Source organism: Petaurus breviceps, unplaced genomic scaffold, assembly GCF_028583685.1.
Source record: "Petaurus breviceps papuanus isolate PSGF00001 unplaced genomic scaffold, PetGlider_PUasm1.0 90639, whole genome shotgun sequence".
Lineage (NCBI taxonomy): Eukaryota > Metazoa > Chordata > Mammalia > Diprotodontia > Petauridae > Petaurus > Petaurus breviceps.
The window spans coordinates 5,827,320-5,850,972 of record NW_027187296.1 but is presented as its reverse complement, the minus strand read 5'-3'; the positions used below and the strand labels follow the sequence as shown (position 1 = coordinate 5,850,972).

General features: G+C 38.5%; 1 protein-coding gene across 2 annotated transcripts in view; it reads right to left on the bottom strand.

Moving 5' to 3' along the window:
• The window catches only part of SMAD9 (SMAD family member 9), a 109,202-nt gene extending 88,219 nt beyond the window's left edge, over positions 1-20,983 (bottom strand). Inside the window, exon 1 of one of the 2 annotated variants that reach the window (XM_069064662.1) lies at positions 20,679-20,983. The gene's annotated coding sequence lies outside the window, so the exon portion shown is untranslated. The remainder of the gene's footprint in view (positions 1-20,678) is intronic. The other variant, XM_069064663.1, reaches the window with a different exon arrangement.
• Between the last annotated feature and the right edge of the window lie 2,670 nt (positions 20,984-23,653).

Sequence of the window (23,653 nt, the reverse complement as noted above, 5' to 3'; positions counted from 1 at the left end):
ATATATATATATATATATATATATATATATATATATATATATATATATAAAGTCTATCACTAGACCTCTACTGAAAACCTTCCCAGATGGACTGGAGCATAATTTGGGCTGGTCCTTTCATGTAATTTTCAAGAAGCCAGAGTTATCTCCACATTATTATGAGACCCCTAGAGTAGGATGTTTAATGACATTAAATAATATTTGTACTGTAAGTATAAAAGGCAACAAAAAAGCCTAGAAAAAGTACTCAACTTGGACTTGAGTTCAAATCCCAGTTCTACTTAACTACCTGTGTGACCCTGAGCAAGTCACAAACTTCTCTGGACCTTCATTTCCTCAAACTGATGGGGGAGAGGAGAGAAAGAAGGAGGCTGTGAATTAAATTACTAAAAAGGTTCCTTACAGTTCTAGATAGATCTATGATCCTCAGATAGAATTTGCAATTTAATAATTACATTATTCTTATAGAACTGAATTGCTATTAGAATTACACAATATTTTGCCACTCAGTAATTAATTAAGCCATATGGTCCCATCTCTTTAGATGTTCCATTGCAATGTTGCACCTGCTCCTGGTTAATAAGGAAATACACTAACCAAAGGCTAGCAACAGTTTCCTTTTCCAGCTTTTTCAAAATGAGCATAGTATGAGTAGGGACCAAATGACATTTACCAGTGTTTCAGAGCTACACCCTAAGAAAAACTCAAGAGTTAGATATGAATCTGGTGATTCTCCAGACCTGATAATGATTTAAAACAACAAAGAGTATGTAAACTTTTGCTGAAACTGCCTAGCTCTGGGATAAACCAGGTGTTAATCATTAGACTAAGGCCTTGGGGAAAACACAAAATTGCCCCTATGCGCTCATTCCAAGTTTAATTGCTGTTTCCAGACTCTTGATTCCCTAGGCAGAGAGAGAAAAGCTTCACATCACACATTTGCCACCCATATGGCATCAATGGTCTGAAGACTACCACATCCAAAGAATCAGTGACTGAGAGTGAAGAAACAACAAAGGCAAGTGAGAAAGGGAAGTAACAGTAAGGACAACAGAGGGAATATAATTAGGCCATAACATTTTCAAAAACTAATTTCCTCCTTCCATCCCTCCCCCACCCATTGAGAAAGCAAACAATATACCATTTATACATGTACTAACATGTAAAATATATTTTTACATTAGCCATGAGCCATAACATTTTAGAATATTAATTTCTTTAACATAGATATTATTTATAGAAATTCAAGATAAGCCGGGGGTATGCTGGTAAATGTTTAACAACTGGCTCCTGGGGAGCAGGGAAGGATATACCAAGGACATATTTTTAAGTTTACTCTGCATTAACCTTTTCTACATTAAATCTTTTTTTTTTTTTGCTTTTTGGAGGGCAATTGGGGTTAAGTGACTTGCCCAAGGTCACACGGCTAGTTTTTGTGTTAAGTGTCTGAGGCCAAATTTGAACTCAGGTCCTCCTGACTCCAGGGCCGGTGCTCTATTCACTGTACCACCTAGCTGCCCCTCTAAATTAAACCTTAATGTAGATTATATTAAATTAAAATTAAATTCTTAAATCTAGACAATCAACAAAACAAGCCCTGAATTATAGCCTTTACCAGTTTTTGAGATAATTATTCACGCTGATAATTTAACAATCAACTCACTATCTGGTTCAAGCTAGCTCCCTCATACCTATGAGCTCTTAAAGGAAATTATGTAATAATAATATCATCTAGCATTTATATGCCACCTGTTATGTGCTAGGCACCGTGTTAAATGCTTTACAAATATTATCTCATTTGATCCTTACAACCACCTTGGGAAGTAGGTGCTATTATTATCCCCATTTTATAATTGAGGAATCTGAGACAGAAGTTAAGTGACTTGTCCAAGGTCACACAGCTAACACATTTGGGGTTAGATTTAAACTCTGCTCTTCCTATCTCTAGGCCCAGCACTGTATCCACTGCACCACCTTATTGCTTCTATGTGGAAGTTTAGGAGATACTTTCGTGTTATGTAATGAATTTTCCAAAGGAATTTAAAATATTTTACAATCATTGAAGAATAAAACCTATGAGGTGAATCATATAGATTGTCTTTTATTGGCTAGTATAGGAATCCTTTAAATGTCACAAGATAGCTCCATTTGGCTATCTTGATGCCCCATCAAAGTGGTCATGTCCATACTTAACAGATCCTCTCCCTCCAAAATCATCTCCTTCCCAATTTTCCTAGCATCACTTATTCTAGTCTCCTATTCTGGAACCTTTACTTTAATCTTTTTTGCCCCACTTCTTATATCCAAGCTCTCACCAGATCTTATCAATTCTTCCTTCAAAACATCTCTCAGGTTCACTTTTTCCATTTCTACTCCCAGGATCCTTGTTCATGTTTTTATTACCTCACTCCTAGAATACTTTAAACATTTTCTTAACTTGTATCCCTTACCTCCATTCCTTCTCCCCTCTAATTCATTCTGCATATTTATGTGAAATGAATCTTTCTAAAATATTACTTTTATCATATCACTGCCCAGCTTTAAAATCTACTTTTATTGTTCAGTTGTTTTTTAGTTATGTCTGACCAGGTAACAAAGTTCATGGGGTTTTCTTGGCAAAGATACTGGAGCGGTTTGCTGTTTTCTTCTCCAGTGTTTCCACATTTTACAGATGAGAAGCCAAGGTAAGTAGGGGTTAAGTGACTTGCCACCACTAAGCAAGTGTCTGAAGCTAGATTTGAACTCAATCTTTCTGGAGCTCTATCCACCTGACCACCTCAAGATCAAAGACAAACTCTGAATGGTGTTTAAGGCTTTCCATATTTATTCAAACAGGTGCATTCTATCTATTCAACCTTGTTTCCCACTGAACCCCAACATACAACCCTCTTCCAAGTAGCTTTCCTCAACATTCCATCTTCCCTTAAATCCATCAATTCTTTTCCTTTCACTTACACAGACTTACACCCCAGTTGAGGCTATCATTATCTTTCGCCTAGACTATTGTAATGACCACCAAATTGTCTCCACTGAAGCTTCAATGTGTCCTCGTTTTACAGATAAGGAATTGAGGGGAAAAGGGGCTAAGTGACTCGCCATCTCCCAACTCAGTGTCCTTTCACAAATCTTTCCTTAAGTCTAGAATTCACTACCTTCTCACCTCTACCCTATGGGATCTCTGGCTTCCTTCTGATCATCCCCATTTGTTAGAAATTACTATTTTATATATGTATGTTGTATTTGATTTTTCTCTGTCCATGGTTTTTTATCCAATGATATATAAGCTCCTTGGAGGCAGGCGTAGGTTTTTTTTGTTTTTGTACGCTCGATCACCAGCACTGTGCCTGGTACATAGTAGACTCTTAGTAAAGTTTATTCTTGCTGTTACACATCATGCTCATTCCTGACTGTGTCCCTTGTTCACACTTTTGCCTCAATCTGGATCCCTACTTCCCTTCACTTTTCAAAATCTTTTTCATCCTTCAAAGTTCATCCTTCGAGAGGGATGAATTTTCCAAGGGCAGCCAGCTGGTTTCTCAGAAGATGGTAGATTAAGAGACTCCTGGTAGGAGGGACATGCTAATGGATAAGGACTGTTTAATAATATATGTCTAGTATGACAACATAACATGTATATATTAGTCTTAATAATTATTGGATTAGAGTATTCATATGGTTAGTTGCACTTCAGTCTAATTAACTTAGAATTCCTTTAGTATTATTCTTGATCAAGTTGATCTCCTGCTTTTCTAAACTCATATGTAGTATGAATACCACATCATGGGGTACTTATTTGCTCTCTAATTATTAGATATGTATTAGGATTTTTCCCTACCTGGAGTGTAAGTATTTTAGGGAAAAGAACTATACCTTATACTTAAAAAAAATACTTACAAGGCTAATCACAGTTTTGTTTATAAAACATGCATTCAAATATGTGTTAATTGGATTAGGATCCTAACAAATGTTAAAGAACTAGAAAATGTCTCTGAAATCCTGATTCCTAATCTTTCCTTAACAACTTTTTAAATCCACTCCCAAGCTTTTGTAGACTAGTGGAAAGAGAAGATGAGGAAAAACACAAAGCATCTGAAGAATGATAGTAAATTTTTCTCTAATGTTCCACATTTCTGGATCTAAAAAGATCAAATGACCCTTTTAATTTTATTCTGAGAAATGCTGTGTCACTGTAGACTACATCACAGGCTACACTGTTATCCCTTAAAGAAGACCCATACCCTTTAATCTAGCACTGATTTGTTGAGAGTAAATGACCTAAGATTGGAAGGTTTTGATAACAGGGCATTTTAAAACATATGACTCCCTCTTGTTTGCTTGTCTAAATTTTATGAGCCTAGTGATGAATTTTTAATGTAGAAGTTCCAAATGATTTGCACAAAACATAGTCTTCAATGCTTTTCCTTTAAAAACTCCATTCTAAAGTTTTGTTATAGTATTCTTCTCTTCTACTAATCTTCACTGATTTTAAAAATGAAATCTTTTTTTTCCCTCCTACCACAATGCTTTGGTATGAATACCAAGTCATTGAACCTCTCTGCATTTTTAGTTTCTGTCAAATCATCTAGAAAATTATGAAGTTGAATTGAATTGCCTCTGAGCTCCCATCCAACTACCTAGATTGATGATCCTTCTGGGCTGAATTTGCATGAGGTTCTCCATTTCACAGATAGGGAAATTAAGGAACAATGGTTTCCACAAAGCCTTAGTAGAAATTAGCCTCTTAATCACAATAAGGCCTTCAGAAAATGCTCATGCCCACTGCTGACCATACCTTTATAGGCTATGCCTACATCTTTCCAGATAGCTTAAAGTCTAAAAATGGGTGGCTAGAATTTTCTAACAACTTTGATGTCCTACCTCCATAGTTTCTAGTTTCCTATCTTTTTTTCCTAGCTTAATGCTAAATGAAATAATAATGGGGGGAACTCACTTAGCACAGTGCCTGGTACATAATAGGCACCATGTACATGCTTATTTTCTTCCCCTCCCTTCCTTCCCCTTCCACCCATATTCATCAATCTTCTCTGAATAATGTTTTAGAAACGCCATTTGCTTCTACACTGAAAAAGAGAAAACATGAAAGAATCACTTGAGACCTTATGCTAAAATTAAGCTTATTATTTTATACCATAAGAGTAGTTTTGTACTTCAGAAATAAATTACAAACAGGTTTGTTTTCTTTAAGTCAACTGCTTTGATCTCCTAAAGTACAAAATTACTTTAGTTATCAAAAAGTGTTCCTATATCCTACAATATAAAGCTTTTAAAGGAGAAAAAGGCAATAAAGATTTCAAGTGACTTACCTACCAATCAGGTCATTAGAACTCACTTTAAATTTTCATGACATCCCAGAAGTCAGATAGGATCAGCATTTCATGACTGCCCATAAGATGAGAACCTGAACTTCACTTATAAATAATGACCTCATCAATCAAGCAATCAACCAGTACTTATTAAATGCTTACTATGTTCTAGTCACTATATTAGGTACTAGAAATACAAATGTAATGAATAAAAGAATCCCTATTTACAATGAACTTACATTCTAATGAGGAGAAAAATAAATATACACATGTATGGATATGAATATATGTGTGTGTATACAGACATACATACACACATACAGGGTGTTCCCAAAGTCAATGCAGAAGCTATTAAAGTTTTATGTGTGTGTACATGTGTGTATGTATAGATACACAGACATATAGCAGGAAAGGCTTCATGTAGAAAGAAGGTGATGCTTAAGCTGTATTTTAAAGGGATTCTATGAGAATTCCACGAATAGGAAAGAAGGCTGGTATGAAGATATGAATGTTGTTGTTTGTCCTTCAAAGAGATCCTTGACTTCAGGAAGGAGATGCCATGACTTGCAAGTGAACTGATTTAAGTGAGGGAGAGCTATACAAAGTCACCAGCATTACTCTCTCCTCTGGAGCCTCTGGGTCCAGTGGCAAGATAAAGATCAGGATGCCTGGAAATGGTCATGAATGGATGGGAAACATTGGCCTTTTTAAGCTAGGGTCTTTCCAGGTCTCAGTTTGACTAAGGCAACACCCATTCACTAATTAAGGCTAGGTAAGAAATGAAGCCTCTTTTACCTTTAATTTTTTTTTTAAATCAGTCAGGAAGGAGAAGACTTTCAGTTCCTAACTAAAACAGAAACAATTACTATTACTCTTGCTCTGAGACATCAGGGCCCAAACAATGCAAAGCCTGGGCTGGGATTTATTGTTGGCCAATCAGTGAGAGTCAAAGTGATTTGGATTTAAGACATAGTCCTTAAGAAAGAATTCTAGCCCATAAACCTGAAGATATTTTGTGAGGTTTCAGCAATCACAATGTGTATTTCTTTGGGCAGAGCACCCACAGGTAAGGGGATGATTCCCTATGTGGGACAAAAGGGAGGGAAAAGAAGGAGATATGAAGACAAAGGATGGAGCATCATATTTAAGGAACAGAGAAAAGGTCATTTTGGCTTGATTACAGAATGAGGGAAGAGAAGTAATTCGAAAAGAGACTGGAAACAGGTTGGGACAGGGTGGTAAAGAGCTTTAGAAGTAAGATAGAGGATTTATATTTAATCTTAGGGGCAACAGGTTGCCACTAGCATTTACTGTGTAGCAGAGTAACATATTCTGATCTGAACTTAAAAAAATCACTTTGGTTTTATCATAGATTAGATCCTCTTTCTCATAGTGGTATAGAAGATTGGATTTCCCTGCCCCACAAAAGAGATCTAATTGAGCCTATTGCACAAGAGTGCTATCAGTTTAAATGTGAATTTTACCTTGGAGAAGTCTGCTGAATTAAAAACAGATTCTTCACTGAAGGAATTTAAAATCAGAATTTTTCTGAATCCTCTTGGAAGATTCCCAAAGGCAAATGAATTTTGCTTGTCTGAGCCTATGAAAGCTCAAATATGTATTTTTAAAAACTTTTAAGGGATATATACAAATATATGTCTATATTATATACATAGTATATGTATATATACACATACATACACACATAAATATATATATATACACATATTTCTATAAATATACCTTAAGTTTTAAAAAATACATTCTTTTAAAATACATACATATATAATATATATGTATAAAATACTTTTTAAAATTTATATATATATACACTTATTTTGTATGTCTATTTATCAGGCTAGCTTCTCTTAGCTTTTATATCCTAAAGTTTCATGTATAGCAATATAATTTTAATAGATGTAATATACTTATATATTATATTAAATAATAAAATTATAATAATACAAATATAAATTATATTAAACAAGAATGATTGTCTTATTATATATACACACACATATATAATTTCAGGATATAAAAGCTAAGAAAAATTAGTCTTATTTGAGAGTCAGTGCTGAATATTAGTAACAAAGGCATCTGTAAATAGAATGTCTTCCTAATCTGAATGAACGTTCATGGACTATACTAAGCAGCCGTTCACTAGAACACCAACCTCTCAGGGAATTTATACCTAATAAGCCATTTGGGAAGCCCCAATCTAACTGTACTTAGGTCCCTGAGATTCAGAACTCTCTTTGGGCCATACCTTTGGTTTGATTTTCCAACTGAAATGTAAATGTTGATTACCCATCATTTCCTAAATTGCCATAGGTAATAGGGTGTCTAATGGGCAAAGAAAATTAAGACACTGAAATATGTTTCTGGAGAACAGATTTTTTTTTCCTCCAGTGTCTCTCTAGTATTTCATTCAAACCAGTAGGTGGTGAAAGGAAGCCAAGTTAAAAAGTTAGAGCAGTAAAAGAGAAATCTGGGGGAAAAAGGAACACTGTCAGAGTTTAATTTCCTCAGTAAGTTTATTGAAAGTCTAAATAGTCAGGTCAGGTCTTTACCCAAATGGATCTGTGATCCCATATGAATATTTGATCCAGTAATAGAAACAGCATCTAACTCATGTGTGCCCATCCTATATGATTCATGTCCGTGCCCTAGCACATGGTATTAAAGGGATCCCTTGTGGGTCCTTTCCTAAGTTCTACCTATAACCCTGGGTTATGACTGTAGCATTTGGGCTATCCCTCAAAAAGACCAACTCTTCTTCCTTTAAATCACATACTTCCTTGATGACATCCTTTCACTACTTCCCCTTCATAATTCCTTATCTGTGATATCCTCACACCTGTCCTGTAGATCTCCATTATCTTTTGCATGATCTTTTACTTCAGTTCTTCAGAGACAGTAGTGTTCCATGACTTGAAGTCATATACCACCACCAAGAGAATATTGATATTTTTTAATGGGGTCTTTGTTTCAGGGAGAAGCTTGAGTCATTTAAAGGATTTCACCATTTCTCAAAAGCAATTCAGTCCACTCACCACTTCCTGTATAGTTCTGGGCCTACTCATTTTCCACTTGTATGTTTGTTAAAGATATATACTGATGATGAACGCTATAAGATACCAACTGCCTATCAGATCTAAATAATGGGTATTCTTCCTTGTTCTCTCAGGTTTTTCTATGTGGACAGTTAGGCCAAACTCTTTAGAACAAGATGATCTCTGCACACTTCTGTGTATACTTTTGGGTACACTTTTGACATATGAAAGGGAGTCACAATTTTGGGTGGAAAAGTTTTTAATATTGTATTTTCCTCTACCAAATCAATTATGGTCAATAAACAATAAGTAAATAGATTATGACATTCTCCTCATTTTTCATTTAATTGTGTGATGTTAAAAATGTGATCTACCATAAAATATGATTTGTAAAAGCCTTCCTTCTGCCTTCTAGGAGGATCTCAATATGCTTTTGTATAAATGGGAAATGAACTCTACAGGGTCATCAACTTCAAATTGTAACCCTACAATTTATCATCTCTGTGCGATCTTGGGCAAGACTCATAATCTGTCTGCAACACAGCTTCTTCATCTATAAAATTGAACTTGGTGGCTTCTAAAGTTCCTGTTAGTTCATATCTATGATCCTATGATCCATTCGAACATGTCCCATATTACAGCTATTTGTTTGCCTCCAAAGAAACTTTAATATTCTAAAGACTAATGACAGTCTAACATCTCTTTATAGTTCCCATAGAGCCTAGAACAGTGCTTTGCATATAGCAGGCATGTAAGCCTATACTAAGTGCTGGTGATACAAATACAGAAACGAGACAGTCTTTGCCAATGAGAAGTTTACATTCTACTGAGGCAATACAATACATACACAGAGAAGTCAACATAAGATTCTTGCAAAATAAATAAAGTCTGATGGGGGAGGGATACAAACAACTGGGAAAATCAAGAAAGACTTCCTGAAAGAGATAACCCTTGAAGAGAACTGAGAACTAGGAGTTCCAAAAGGTGGAAGGGAGGAGGGAAACCACTGAAAGAAGCACGGAGGACATCCTTATAAAGGTACAGTGATAGAAGATGGACAGTGATGAAAGGAAATAGGCCAGTGTGGCTGTAATATAGAATGAACAAAGGGAGAAAATATGGAATGTGTCTGGAAATATAGGTTAAAATCAGATTTTGAGGGTATTTAAATATCAAACTGAATTTGTATTTAATCCTAGGAACAATAGGGAGCCAGAGAAACTTCTCAAGTAGGAGCAGATTGTGGTCAGATCCATGCTGTAGCAATCAGTTTAATAGAGGTACAGAGACTAGATTAGAGGTAGAGAGGGTGGATGTACAGATTAGGAGATTATTACAACAGTTCGAATCAAAAGTCATAGATCTGAAGCACCTAATAATTCTTGTGGAGTGGAATGACCTAACCTAGACCTCTTCATTGTAAAGTTTCCATCTGTAATGGCAAGCACATAAGTAGTTCATGCCTTGTTTCAGCTACTGAATTAACACCTTGTTTCAGCCTGTTAAGAAACAGCATGAGTGAACTCTACAATCTGTGAACTCCTGGGGAGGAGCTAATGACTATATATGGAGAGTCCCAGGGCTAGAGACAGCAGGAATTAAGAAGAAGACTCTTGTGTGTTCACTATACTATGTCATCAGAACCTTGAAAGCTGTTCACAGCAGCAGTCCTCTGGGAAGCTGCTGGGGCATGGCTTTACGCCATCTTCCAAAGCATCATACAAACCTACGATGTTATTGTTTACTAAATTATATAAACAAACAGTAGGCAGTTTGGTGGTGCAGTAGATAGAGCATCAGTCAGGAAGATCTGAATTCAAATCTGTCCTCCAACACTTACTAGCTTGTGACCCTGGGCAAGTCATTAACCTTGTTTGCCTCAGTTTCCCCATCTGTAAAAGGAGCTGGATAAAGAAATGGCAAACCACTCCAGTATCTTTGCCAAGAAACACCCCCCCAAAAAAAGGAGCCATAAAGAGTCAGAAACATCTGACAAATGGCTAAATTACAACAAAAATAAGGAACATAAAAACATACTTATCCTTTCTGCACACAAAGGCATTTAGATACTACTATGCACATTTTATGAATGAAAACATTTATTAATCTCTTACTGTTGTTTGATGCTGCTTATCTCTTGAAGATGGAATTCTTCTAGTACTGCATGTACATTTAGTAATATAAAAATAGAAATGTAATAAGGGAGAAGCACAAAACTACTTAGCATTGTCAAAGCAATTAAGATCACACAACTTTCCCCCAACAGTTCAGGTTCATTATCAGCTCTTAAATTTATGATAATCATTACTGTCTTCATTAGTTTGGAACATTAGCTATGTGAGTTAGGTTTTTTGGTAAGTCAGAAAATACTTTCCCAGTGAAAAACATCATGAGTGTTGGTTAGTTCCCTAGCTCACATTTATCTTACTTAAGCCCATGATATTGGCAAATTATAATGCTACTAGTACTAACTCAAGGTGAAATTTGTCTTTGGCACTTTCCCGGCTCCTCTTCTGTATCCCCTTCCTTTTAGGCCTCCCATCATTTTTGGATAAATGACTAAAAATCATTTATTAAGCACTTACTATATGCCAAGGTTTGTGTTAAATGCTGGGGATACAAGTAGAAAAGTAAGACAAGCATCTGCTTTTTAGGAATTCACTTATTAATGGAGGAGACCACACATTATTGGTTTAATTTGCAGGTCAGATGGAAAGATTCCATTGTCCTTAGGGTACAGTAGCAATGTAGATGGTATTTCCATGGAAACAATCCTATTAGTCTCTGATACTGAACCATCTTACAGTGCCAAGGGCTTCAGCAATAAGAATTTTCTTTTTTGGCTCTTCAACAGCTATAGAAGTAATTGCCAGGCCAAACCGCTAATAGGGCATTTCCCAGAATGATGGCTGCAGAAGTTAGGTTGGATACAAGACTAGTGATTTTAAGAGTGCTTCCACTCCTAGGGATCTTGAGAATATCTGTACCTTAGTGGGTACTACTCAGTAGTTGTTGGTGTTAAGTGTTAAGTGTTGGTGATGGCAAGGAAGGTGGGTGGATCCCTTCTCCACAGTGATTGTTCCCCTCAATGATAGCTGCAGGGCCAGATTTTGAAGTAGGATTCAAGTCTGTTGGGTTCAGGGTCCTAGGATACCTCTATCAGGTAGGATGAGAGGAGAATAGAGGTCAAGATGGTGGTAGTTGTTTGACTTTCTTGGTTCATGCTAACTCTTGCCTCTCTATAAGCATCCTTGTACCCCAACATAGTTTCCATGACTCCAAAATACTGCACAAAAATTTACCTCCTCCCTAATCAAAATTTTCATTTTCCAGGTCTATTTGCACTTAGCCAGGTACTAAAAGGAAAATAATGTGATGAAATGAATCCACCCCAAGGTATAAATTACCTTAATCTTTCTATGTCTTTGTATATTTTTAAAAGTATACTTATTAAGCCAAATAAGTATCTAATTAATAATGTTTTAGTGTAATAAACTGAAATTAATTTTTGGAAATCATGAGAAAAATTTTTGGTTAGGAAAGGATCCTTTATTGGTTCCCTCTCTTCTGTTTGGGAACCTGCCCTTGGTTCAGTCACAAGCCATATGATATGTGCTCTTTACAACATCTTCCTTGCTTTCATGTCAGAACCCCAAAGATTCCTCAAAAGTTATTTCAGAAAGATTTATGCTCTACTGATCCAAATAAAGTCCCATTTTTTCACGAAATATGGATTGCATAAAATTTAAGTGTGGTCTATAATCATGTTTTAGTGCCCTAGATAGCATCAGAAGCAGCAGCAATGGCTTCTCTCTTGCCCCTCACTTACCTGAGTGAGGAGGAGAGGAAGGCTGGGCCAGACTTCCTAAGTTAAAAAAGGCAGATCCTTACAGTTTGCACACCTGCCCATAACTCTACCCAGAATCCCTTGGCAGTAGGGATTTCACTCAAAGTCTATTACCTCCTTCTCCTGAACTCTAGAGAGCTCTAAGATTGCTACTAAGAGAGGATTCCTGGGCACTCCCCCTCCCCAAAGAGTCTGCACTTTGTTCTATGGTTGGTGCCTCACTTAGATGACACAACTAGAATGTCTGTTCACAAGCACAAGTCAATTATGAGAATTTTAATGTCACCAGAAACAAAGAATTGGGAAAAGGAGACAGAGGAAAGCTAGTTTTTTCTTCAAGAAGCAGACCAGTCAACCACAGAGAAGCTTATCCTTGAAAGAGTGGACAACCCCTGATGATTTTTTGAACCACAGCAATTCCCTAACAAAGTCTACCTCCCAAGGCATGAAAGGGTTAATACCTGCTTTGGCAGAGGAAATGTCCATAGGGATGACATCACAGTTACTTAAAAGGAAGTAAGTTCATCACAAAAGCACTATTTTCATGATGCTAATTATAAAACTCTTCCCCCCATTCAACAAAAGTCTATTAAATAAATTCCTAATACATGTAAGAGTAGCTTCAAATGCAAGTTTATCCACCAGGTATTATCAATACTGAATAGTCTTTCTTTTGCATAGAAAAAAAAATAACCTTTCTTACTCAGAGATCTGGTCATATCATACCATTTTTCAAAAATCTTCAGTGCCTAGCAAGTAAAGTTCAAACTCCCTTGCCTGGCATTCAAGGTCCTCCATAATCTAAAGCCAACCTACCTCTCCCAGCCTTGTCTCATGACTCCCCTCTATACACTCTATGCTCTAAACCCTCTGTTTCCTTGTTCTATGCCCTATACTTTTTTTTTTTAAGCAATCGGGGTTAAGTAACTTGCTCAAGGTTACATCAGCCATGTTTCTGGGTGGGTGCTAAGTGTCTGAGCCCAGATTCAATCCCCAGGTCATCCCAACACTGGAGCCGGTGCTATTACCCGCTGTGCTACCTGGCCGCCCCTATGCCCTATACTTCTAATATTCTTTCTCTCTATCATCTAAAGCTCCACTCCAAGGGCCTACTGCTAGCATCATGAAGTCATCTTTGATTACTCTCAACATATCATGAACTTGCCCCCTGAATCTTACGTAGCATTTGGTTTTGTAGCTCTCTAATGAACTTAACATCATGTTTACAGCTATCCATGTGAATGTGTTATGACTGTACTACTAAAAACTTCATAACAACAGGAACTCTGCTGTATCTCAACATTTCATCTACATATGCATCTGGTGCTGTGGTCTGCTGTGTCTGATAAAAGGAGAGGAAGAAGAGGGAAAAAAAGAGGAGGAGGAAGAAGAGCATTTATATAGTGCTTTAACATTTGCAAAGTGTGGGAAGTAGGTACTATTGAAATTCCCATTTTAAAGATGAAGAAACTAAAATAGACAGTGACCTGCCCAGAGTCACAAAGGTAGTGTCTGAAGTTGGACTTGAACTCAGGTCTTTCTGACTCCGGATCCAGCATTCTGTCTACTGAACCTACTGGCTGCTATGCTACTCAAAGGATAAGAAGCAAATTAAGTTCAGATTCTGTTCCTCAAAAATAGACCTGACCGTGCCAAGAACTCTTAGAAACAGCCCTAAACTAGCAAAAAACAGTTCTTCAGGAATAGCATACTACTTTCTCTTTTGTGTAAAAAGTTGTAATAGAGGGGAGGCCAGGTGGCTCAGCAAGTAAGAGCACCGGCTCCAGTGTCGGGATCAAATCCGGGCTCAGACACTCAGCACCACACCCAGAAATAACTGGCCGTGTAGCCTTGAGCAAGTTACTTAACCCCAATTGCTTAAAAAAAAAAAGTTGTAATAGACACACAGAAAACAGTATCAATTTTTATTTATCTATTTTTATGGGGAAAGGAGAGAGCTAAAGGTATTACATTAGCAGTTTTCCATGGAATCATATTCAAGTGTCTTTGTTAGTCATATCAAACTAAAGTGGATTTTTGTTAAATAGCTTCCATTGTGTATTTAGTGAATCTGATGTGGAAAATTGCTAATGCAATAAGAGCATCATATAAGCTTACCTTGTTGTGATCCCCCACAATAATACTGATGAGATCAAAATATAGGAGACCTTAGGTGCTGAAGTGATTTGAGCGTTCTTGCTCAGACAATTAAGTATATAACTGTGACCTCAAAGTCATGGTTTCACAATATGACACTGTATCTTCTTGAGGTCCTTTAAGACTGAATTATTGTAGGGGGAGGAACTCTCATGAGTTTTGCTTTGGGAAGGGATCATTTGTTAAGCAGAAAAAAAAAGATTAGTTCATTTAGCAAATATGTATTTAACACAATCAGGTACAAGGCACTGTGCCAAATGCTGTAGGAGATACTTGGATACTTAGAATTATCTGTGATTTCACTAGTGTGGATTTCATCTCCACCCACATAAACCTCAACCTTCTCTAAGAGTTACTCTGTCCAAAAACTTAATGACCTGTTAGCCAGCTTCCTGGTGATACACTTCTACTCTTATGTCTGACCTTCAGACGTCTTACATAAGCCATAAACTGACCCAAACACTTTCAGTCTGACTACAGTGCCTTTCAAAGCTAGCACTCTGCTAGCAGAGAATTCAAAAGCTCAGGGTCACTTCTATCCCAAGGTGAGGCATCAAAGTAGAATTCTGGCATAGTGTTGTGAGGGTGTCACAAAGACTTTAAAAAAAAAAACATGGTTCTTGCCTTCAAGGAGCCTATGTTCTAGTAAGGGGCATAAAAGATGCACATACCTAACTAAGTACCTGAGGAGTTCAGAGGAAGGAGAAAAACTGTGTGCTTGTGGAAGGCATCATGGAAGAGGAAGCATGTGATTTGGGTTCTGAAGGATGGGTAGAATCCATGATGCCTTGGTAAGAGAATTTAATTTGGAGTTATAAAACCTGAGTTCAAATTCTGACACTATCATTATTATAGTAATGACCTATATAACTTTGAGCATGACCTTGAATATGACCTTACCCTCTGACCCTCAATGTCCTCATCTTTAAAATGAGAGAGTTGGACTAGATGACCTATAAATCCACTTAAGGTCTAGATATATGATCCTATCATCTAACAGGTAAAGATGCGGGAAGGGCATTCCAATCTAAATATAAGAAAGGAAGAGAGGCAGAAAAATGAAAGGTGGTATGTTCAGGAAGAGGCAGTTCAGCTGGAACACTGGGTACACAGGGAGTGAATGGAAGAAAGGTTGGAAAGATAGGTTGGGATGGATTATGGAGGATTTTGAGTGCCAGAATAAGGAGTTTGGACTTTATTTGGTAGGCCAAAGAGAGTCATCAAAATTTTTTTCAGCAGGGTAGTGACGTACAAAGTAGTTCTTTAAAAAGAGTAATCTGGCAATGGTATGTAGAATGGACTGGAGAGAGGAGAGTCTGGAGGCAAACTACCAGGAAAGATTAACATCCACATTTTTATGTCTATGAACACTAATACTAACAAAATATCTTGAGATCTTAACAATTTGTCTTGGCAAGAAGTTTCTAAAGAAGCATAACTTACAGGAATATTTATTTTAAAAGATTAGTTTATTGCCAGGAAATATTTGTATATTTTTCTTTATGCCAGCATCCATGACATGGACCTTCACGGGATTAACATTAAAACATTCAAAAAAGCTTTCCCATTGTCATAATAGGCGAGTTGTGAATTTCACTGTTATTGTAGGCTAACTTTAACAATGATGTGTTTAACTCACTAGTAACACCAAGAAAAAAATAAATCTGACAGTTTAGGATTACAATTATTTCTAGAAATACACATTTTCACAGTTTGCTATATTTACTTTTTTTTAAAATTCAGAATACTTCCTTTTTCTGAATGTCTCTCTAGGTATAAAACAATTAACCCCAAGTTTTCTATCTACTTTACTAATGCAGTAGAAGTTCAATGTTTTTCAGTAAACATTTTGCTAATTTAGAAATGAAACAATTTTACTTTCCAGAAAGATCCTTCATAGTATAAGGTGAAGAGCATTAGAGAGGGAGTCAGATAACCTGTAATCTAAATACTGGCTCTCCCACTAACCAGTTTTGTAACTTTGGACACAAAGCATTTCATCTTTGGATCATCACTTTCCTCAACTGTAAAAGCAGGTGTTTTGACAACATGATTTCTAACATCTTACACAATTTTCTAGTATTCTATAATCTGACTAGGATCATTTCTTCATTTATTATAAGCTTTTTAAATGTCAGACTATACTACATAAGTTATTGTTATTTACTTGAATCCTTCAAGAATCCATGATTTTGGCATTTTGGTTACTTGTTCCACCAACAGAGATCATAGCTTATGCATAACCAGTAAGGGGCAACAGCACAGCATAAAGCATAAAATTCTTAATCTTTATTCTTTAAAAATTTTAACCTGGGCAAATCACTACATCTGTCTACCTTTTTTAAAAGGAAAGGTAAAGATTTTAAGCATTGGTTATTATTAATAATAACAATTATTAATGATAAATTTACTAACAATATATCACTTTAATGTTTGCAAAGTACTTTCTTCTCAACAAGTCTGTTAGGGAGGTAATGAGAGTTGTTATGGCCAAATAGTTCATCACCTTGTGGCCAAACTTGTGATGAACCTCTCAGAGATTGGCAATACTGTTCCTCAGATGACTGATAACATCATCATCATCATCATCATCTCTTCCTTGAAGTCTTTAGATTAGTAAGATAAGGCAGAACTTGTGCTTCACTAGCATAACTCTTCAATAAACTACTTATCTCCACTTCATGAGGCATCAGAAAACTTTGGTGAGATATATTATTATTAGCATAGAAAACAGACAAGTGAAATTGCTTTTTCATTAATTATAAAATAAATTTTGACAGAGATAAACAGACTACCTTGGCGCTATAGTTACTGCTTAGTAAATGCTACCCCCTTCAGCTTGGCAACTGATAAACTTTAATAGGTTGGAGTTGGGTCAGTAAAACGAAAATAATGCTTTTTTGTTGTTAGTGTTTTAATTGATTTGCCCTCGGCAACTTAGTTGTCATCACTTCCATCACTACTATTGAAACCCTACTCATTTTAAAACTCAATTCAAATACTTCCACCATAAAGCCTTTCCTGATGTCCCATTCCCTTCCTATCCCATAAGCATCCCATAGAATTTGTGAACTAATTATGTAATGTTTTGTATTTCAGTTCTTTGTATATGTATTATACTATTGCTATATTGAATGCTCTATGAAAACAGAATCAGAGGATTTAGAACTAGAAAGAACTTTTGAGATCATCTAGTCCAAGCCTCCCATTTTACATATGAAGTATTGAAGACCGGCAGATGTTAAATAAGTCTGTCAGTCAACCAACATTTATTAATCACTCTTTTTTTCTCCAGCTGCTGTGCTAAGAAATGGGGACACAAAGAAAGACAAAAATAGTTCTATCCTTCAAGGAGCTCACATTCTAAATGAGAAGATAACATCTAAACACCTATGTATATAGAGGGAGGGAAAGTGAGTGAGAGCTAGAGAAACGAGAGAGAGAGACAGAGAGCCACACAGAGAGAGAAATTGGAGATAATCTTATAGGGAAAACACTAGCATCGAGGAAGACTGGGAAAGGCTTCTTGCAGAAGGTGGGATTTTAGCTAAAACTTGAAGAAAAGTCAGGAAAGCCAGGAGGTAAGGGTGAGAAGGGAGAGGATTACTACCATGGGGGACATCTAGGGAAAATTTATTGATTCAGGAGATGGAGTGAGTATCTTATGTGAATGACAGCAAAGAGACCAATGCCACTGAATCATGAAAAGGTGGGGGGCGGGGGCAAGGGTAGGAAGTGACTGTCCAAGTAATTGGCAAAACTAATAACTGAACCTGCTTCCTCTGATTATAAATTCAGTGCTCTGTCCCCTACACAAAGACAGTCTGATTTGATTCTTATCTCTCTCCTAGCAATTGCTCTTCATGGAGAAGCTACTTCATAAATAAATGTTTTCTAAAATGGCTGAACTGACCACCTGTTAGACTGAATTAAACAAATTGACTTATCATTTTGTTATCTTTTAAATATTCTCTAATGGAATCTTGCTTTGCAAACATCATTGTTTTTACTAGTCAAAATACTTTTATTGAATTCAGTAGCTGGGGATCTTTAATCTATATTACTTTGAAACTCTTAAAATTAAAGAAAAATAGAATAAAGGAAAAGAAACTAAGCCAGCTTCCACTTACATCACATGACAACTAAGAAAAGATAATTGTCATTTTAAGAATTAACTTGAAATTATTTTGTCTATAGATTTTATATATATATATATATGTATACACACAAATGGCTTTCTGTTAAATATATACCATTACTTTAAAATATATGTTTATTCGTGTCAAGAATCATTGGAGTTCTCTAAATGTTATCAGTGCTAATCTTTATGCATCTGACAAATTCATTTAGCCAGCCATAAAGGAGCTTCTCTATCACAGCAGACTTAATAAAATGACCATTGGGTGCAGACATTGTCTTGCCACCAACAATGAGATGTTTTCCTCTTAAAGGTCTGCATTTCTTTGATTATATTTTAAAATTGTTTTGATGGCACCAAAAATGTATTTTTCATGAATATTTTTAGATAGCTATTATTTATAAACTATCTCATCATTTTCTTATCTGTAGTGGCCTTCTCAGACAACCGTAGCTTGAACATGTTTCAAAATCTTGTTCATGGTTTCCGACTTCTTCAAGCAAAGGAAAATTCATTCATTGAGAAGTTTTCTATTTTGGGCCAAAAATTATTTTGGTTTTATTTTTAGTTTCTTTTTAAATATAGAATATCTATTTTTAAAATGTAAACATCTGATTTTACCTCCTCACAATGATATCTCCTTAAGCAAGACAGGACTACCATATTAACACGGAAAGGTGCACAAACCAGGAGCAGGTGACATTATTAATTATCTCCACTACCATTATTCTTGGTAAACCACATTCCCAAAACAATCCAAGAAATTTAGTAAACCACTAAAATGGCAGCCATAAATTGGGTCCATTAAGAGAAATTCACCCAACTCTATCTGTTTACATCAACTTGTGAATTATGGGGTAAGGGATGACTTAAATGTAATTTTACACCAAAATTTAATCTATTTCATTTGTAGGCCATTTCTCAGGGGTCCCATTTTGAGGAAAGAAAATAACTCCGAGCCAACGGAGTATTTCTAAGCTGTCATGTCGAATTTCCTTTTAAGGGGGGGGGGGGGAATAATAACGGGAAGACTTGTCAGCGATTAGCCATCCATAAAAATGTTTTCCCTTGTGTTTCTCCTTTCGATCACAATACTGGCGTCAGTTTGTCTCATGTATCTGTTCTCCCTCCTCACCTCCCCCCCCCCCCACACACCCCCAAACAGAGACCTGGCAAGGAACTGCAAAGGCAAGGGGAAAGGCAAATACACCACCAGCCAGTGAAACGAATCCAAGGGCTAGCTCAGGCACACTTGAAAAACATTCCTCACTTTTCTTCTCTGAGTGTCTCAAAGGTAAGGGCAGTAAATAGCCTACAAAACAGACCGTACGTGGGGGTGGCCCACCTGCCCTCGAGAATTCTTTAATCATCCCAACCGCAACACACACACACACACACACACACACACACACACACACACACACGACCCAGCTCTCGATCCGAAATTGTCTCTTTCCCTTCCTTTACACTCAGTCACATGGAACGGTTACTTAGCTCCAGGTCTGGTTCAGCAATCTGCCCAAAGTGCAAGGCATCAGCGGGGTGCCCCGACAGTGGCGGGAAAGTGAGCATCCCTGCACAAGCCCTTGGCCAGAGCAGGGGCTTAGGGGGCAGTTAACTAGCTGCCTCATCAACAAGCCATCGACGCCCACCCGCCTGGGGCTGGCAACTCCCCCCACCCCCCCACCCCCGACGTCCACCACCCGGGATTCCTGGCGAGCGATCCCGCGAAGGAAGCATCCTCTAAAGGTCCAAGGTCTGGTGAGGACCAGGTGGCTGCCATTTGCCAAATCTGAGGAGTTAGGAAGATGCGCAGTGCAGAGGGGAACAGAAGCGGGGCCGAAGAACCGAGGATGGAGGCGGAGTTTGTAACTCCCCGTCAGAAAGAAGGCACCCCAGCAAGGGGTAATGCCCCTCAGCCTTCGTCCCCATCCTTCATCCCCACCCTTCATCCCCCACCCCACCCTCAAACACCCACCCAAACGACTCAACGACTCTAGAGCAAAATGACAAAGCATGCTCGTTCCTAGCTTTAGGAAAACTTAAGCGTTTTCCCCCACCCAGACACACGCGCGCGTACACATACACGCTCGCACAGACACTCGAAGCTTAGGCACTGCGCATAACTTCTAGATATTTGTACGGGGGGAGTCTCTTACCTGTCCCTGGTGATGCCACTCCCCCACCCCCACCCTCTTCTTGCTGCCCCCTCCTTTCTGGTGAGTGCCCTGTGAGTGCCCCCCTCTCTGAAGCGCTTCTCACCGCCTGCCCCTAGGCGTGAGGACTGGCTGCCTGGCGGCGGCGGCGGCGGCGGCAGCTCAGACACAGACAGCGGCAGGGCAGCGGCTGCAGAGGCATCGGCGGCGGCGGCAGCAACAGCAACAGCAGCGGTAGCAGCAGCAGCAACCCCAGCAGCCCCGACCGGCGTCAGTCAGGCTGGAGCCTCGAAGCCTCATCGCCCGTATTAGTGCGCCGACCTGGAAAGCAGCCAGCGATCCTTTCTAGCTGTGTCCTGCCCCCGCCCCCGCCGAGGCTACGCGCGCTCCCTGCCCGCGCCCGCGGGGGAGCCCGGAGGAGATGGAAGGGAGGCAGGAATCGAGGAGGAGGGCTGACCGACCTTGGGGGACTGCCTGGCGGGGAAAACAACAATAACAAAACCCTGCCCCAGGCTGCTTTTGCACGTGTTGGACAGCTTAGGGGAGCCAAAGACGGTGGGGGTAGGGGGTGCAAGGGGTGCGCCTGGAGAGGCTTTTCGCAATCCCCGTTCCTCTCCTTTCCGTCTCCCTTCGAGGCTTCTTCAGTGTGCCATCACCGCAACTGGCTCTTTCCTTGTCGGTGACCCAATGGTATCTAGCCCTGTTAACTCCTCTTAGTTCCTCTTAATCTAAACCCAGCCGGAGCGCCACAATCGAAATACTGGGAAATATTAGTTCAGTCCCGGAGTTCCTCATCTCTTGTCCTAACCAACCCTGCCTCTTCCTCCTTTTCTCTGGTATCTCTTTGTTCTTTCTACCTGGAACCTAAGATAAACTGGGAGGTTATTTGTTAACAAATATTCAGTACTGGAACACATTCACTTGGGAACTCCAGGTGCTGAGATGTTCTTCAGAGTCATTACTGTTACTTGCCATTGGTTCCTTTTTGGGGTTTTCAAAGAAAAGGAGAGCAGTAAAGTCCTAGAAAAAGAACCCATTCCCTTCCACCTCACCCCCCCCCCCAACCGATTTGCATTGGCGCAAGCAAAAGAAAATCTAGTCACTCTGAGTGTTGTGCAGTGGTTAAAACTAGTCATATAATTATGTGGATTGAGATTTCTCTTAAGTGTATTTATTTACTTAACAGACAAGCATATAATATGTAATACTAGCTAATCTAATAAAGCTACAACCTTATATGCACCCTGGCTGTGTTAATGCACAACCGGCTTGCTCTGCAGCTTGACTCTTCAAACTCACAAGCTGCCACCTAGAACTATACCCCTGAGCGACAATAGGAAGGAGGGTACGCACTGCTGGCCATAGTTCTTGCCCCACTCCACTCTGGTTGAAGCCAATAAGGCAGCTTCTCATTTTAAAGCACGTTGAGGGCTTCAGTACTACGAGAATTAGGCCTCACTGGAAAAGGTCAGTTAACTTGTGTCTAACCTGAGTAGAAACCACAGAATCATGGAATTTAAGATCGGGAAAGCCCTAGACAGCTGTCTAGTATCACCTATGAGGATTCCTCACTATAACACAGCCTACAAATGGGCATCTAGCATCTACAACCAAGGGGAATCCACTGCATCCAGAGGCAGCCTATTGCACTTTTGAACAGCTATAATTGTTAGGGACTGTTTTCCCCAACATCAACCCAAAATTTACTGATTTCTTAGAAATAGGAGTTCAAGTCCCCCTTTCCGATACAGACTGAGTGACATGAAATATGAAGTTTCCAATGCAACTCTATAAGATTCTAAATTCTTAGTCTGCATTAGTTGAGGAGTTTCTTCAGATGGAATTTCCTACATGAAAAAAAAATGTCATTAATCTGTACCAAAAATAAATGACTCAATTCAATGTATTTTGACAACTTGTTCAAATATACTAACAATGAGATGAATTCCCTATTGATGACAAGATTCTCCAAATGCTTTTGTTGTACAGTCATTTCAGTCATGTCTTACTCTTTGTGACCCTATTTAGAGTTTTCTTGGCAGAGGTACTGGAGTGGTTTGCCATTTCCTTCTCCAGCTCATTTTACAGATGAAGAAACTGAGGCAAACAAGGTTAAATGACTTGCCCAGAATTACACAGCTACTAAGTGTCTGAGGCTGGATTTGAACTCCCCAAATGCTACTGTTACTAAATAGCATGGTACTAATTGCTCTGAGCCCAGACACACCACAAGCTAAATTTATAATTTTCAAAAGAGACCAGTTTAACTGTCCACTCTACAAACACAATAAGAGTGGGGAAAAACATTCCTAATATCTTATGATCATAGATTTAGTGCTAGAACAGACCTACAAAATCATCCAACCCTCTAGCATTTGATGAAAAAACTGACACCCATAAAGATTGATCTTCCAAATTAGTAAAGAGTTGAAAGCTAAGATTTGAACCCAGGTCCTTTCAACTCCAAATTGAGAACCTTTTGTATAACGCCAAGATGCTTATAACACATACCGTGTTTCCCCATAATAAGACACTGTCTTATTATTTTTTTTTTGAAAGAAAAACACCAGAGGGCTTATTTTCAGGGGAGGGCTTATGTTGTCCTGCCTCAGCTCTCCTCCGCAGCACTGCTCTCAATGGCGCCAGCAAGCAAATCACTGGGGAAGAACAGGATGACGCGCTCACTGCTGCAGCTCTGATTGGATGCAGCTCGGAGCGCGGCGTGTGTTTCACGGAGGGGGGGGACAGACGACAGTGCATACAGAGGGTACTGTAATGTAGTGTGTAGCACAGGGGATCACCCTCACTACGGTAGCAATCTCAATAGGGCTTATTTTTGGGGGAGGGCTTATTTTAGAGGAATCTTACACAGTAAAGGGAGGGCTTATTTTTGGGATAGGTCTTATTATCGGGGAAACACGGTAGTTGAGTTCACAAGTTCATTGAGTTAGTCCATGATTATCCCAATCTTGGGTGGG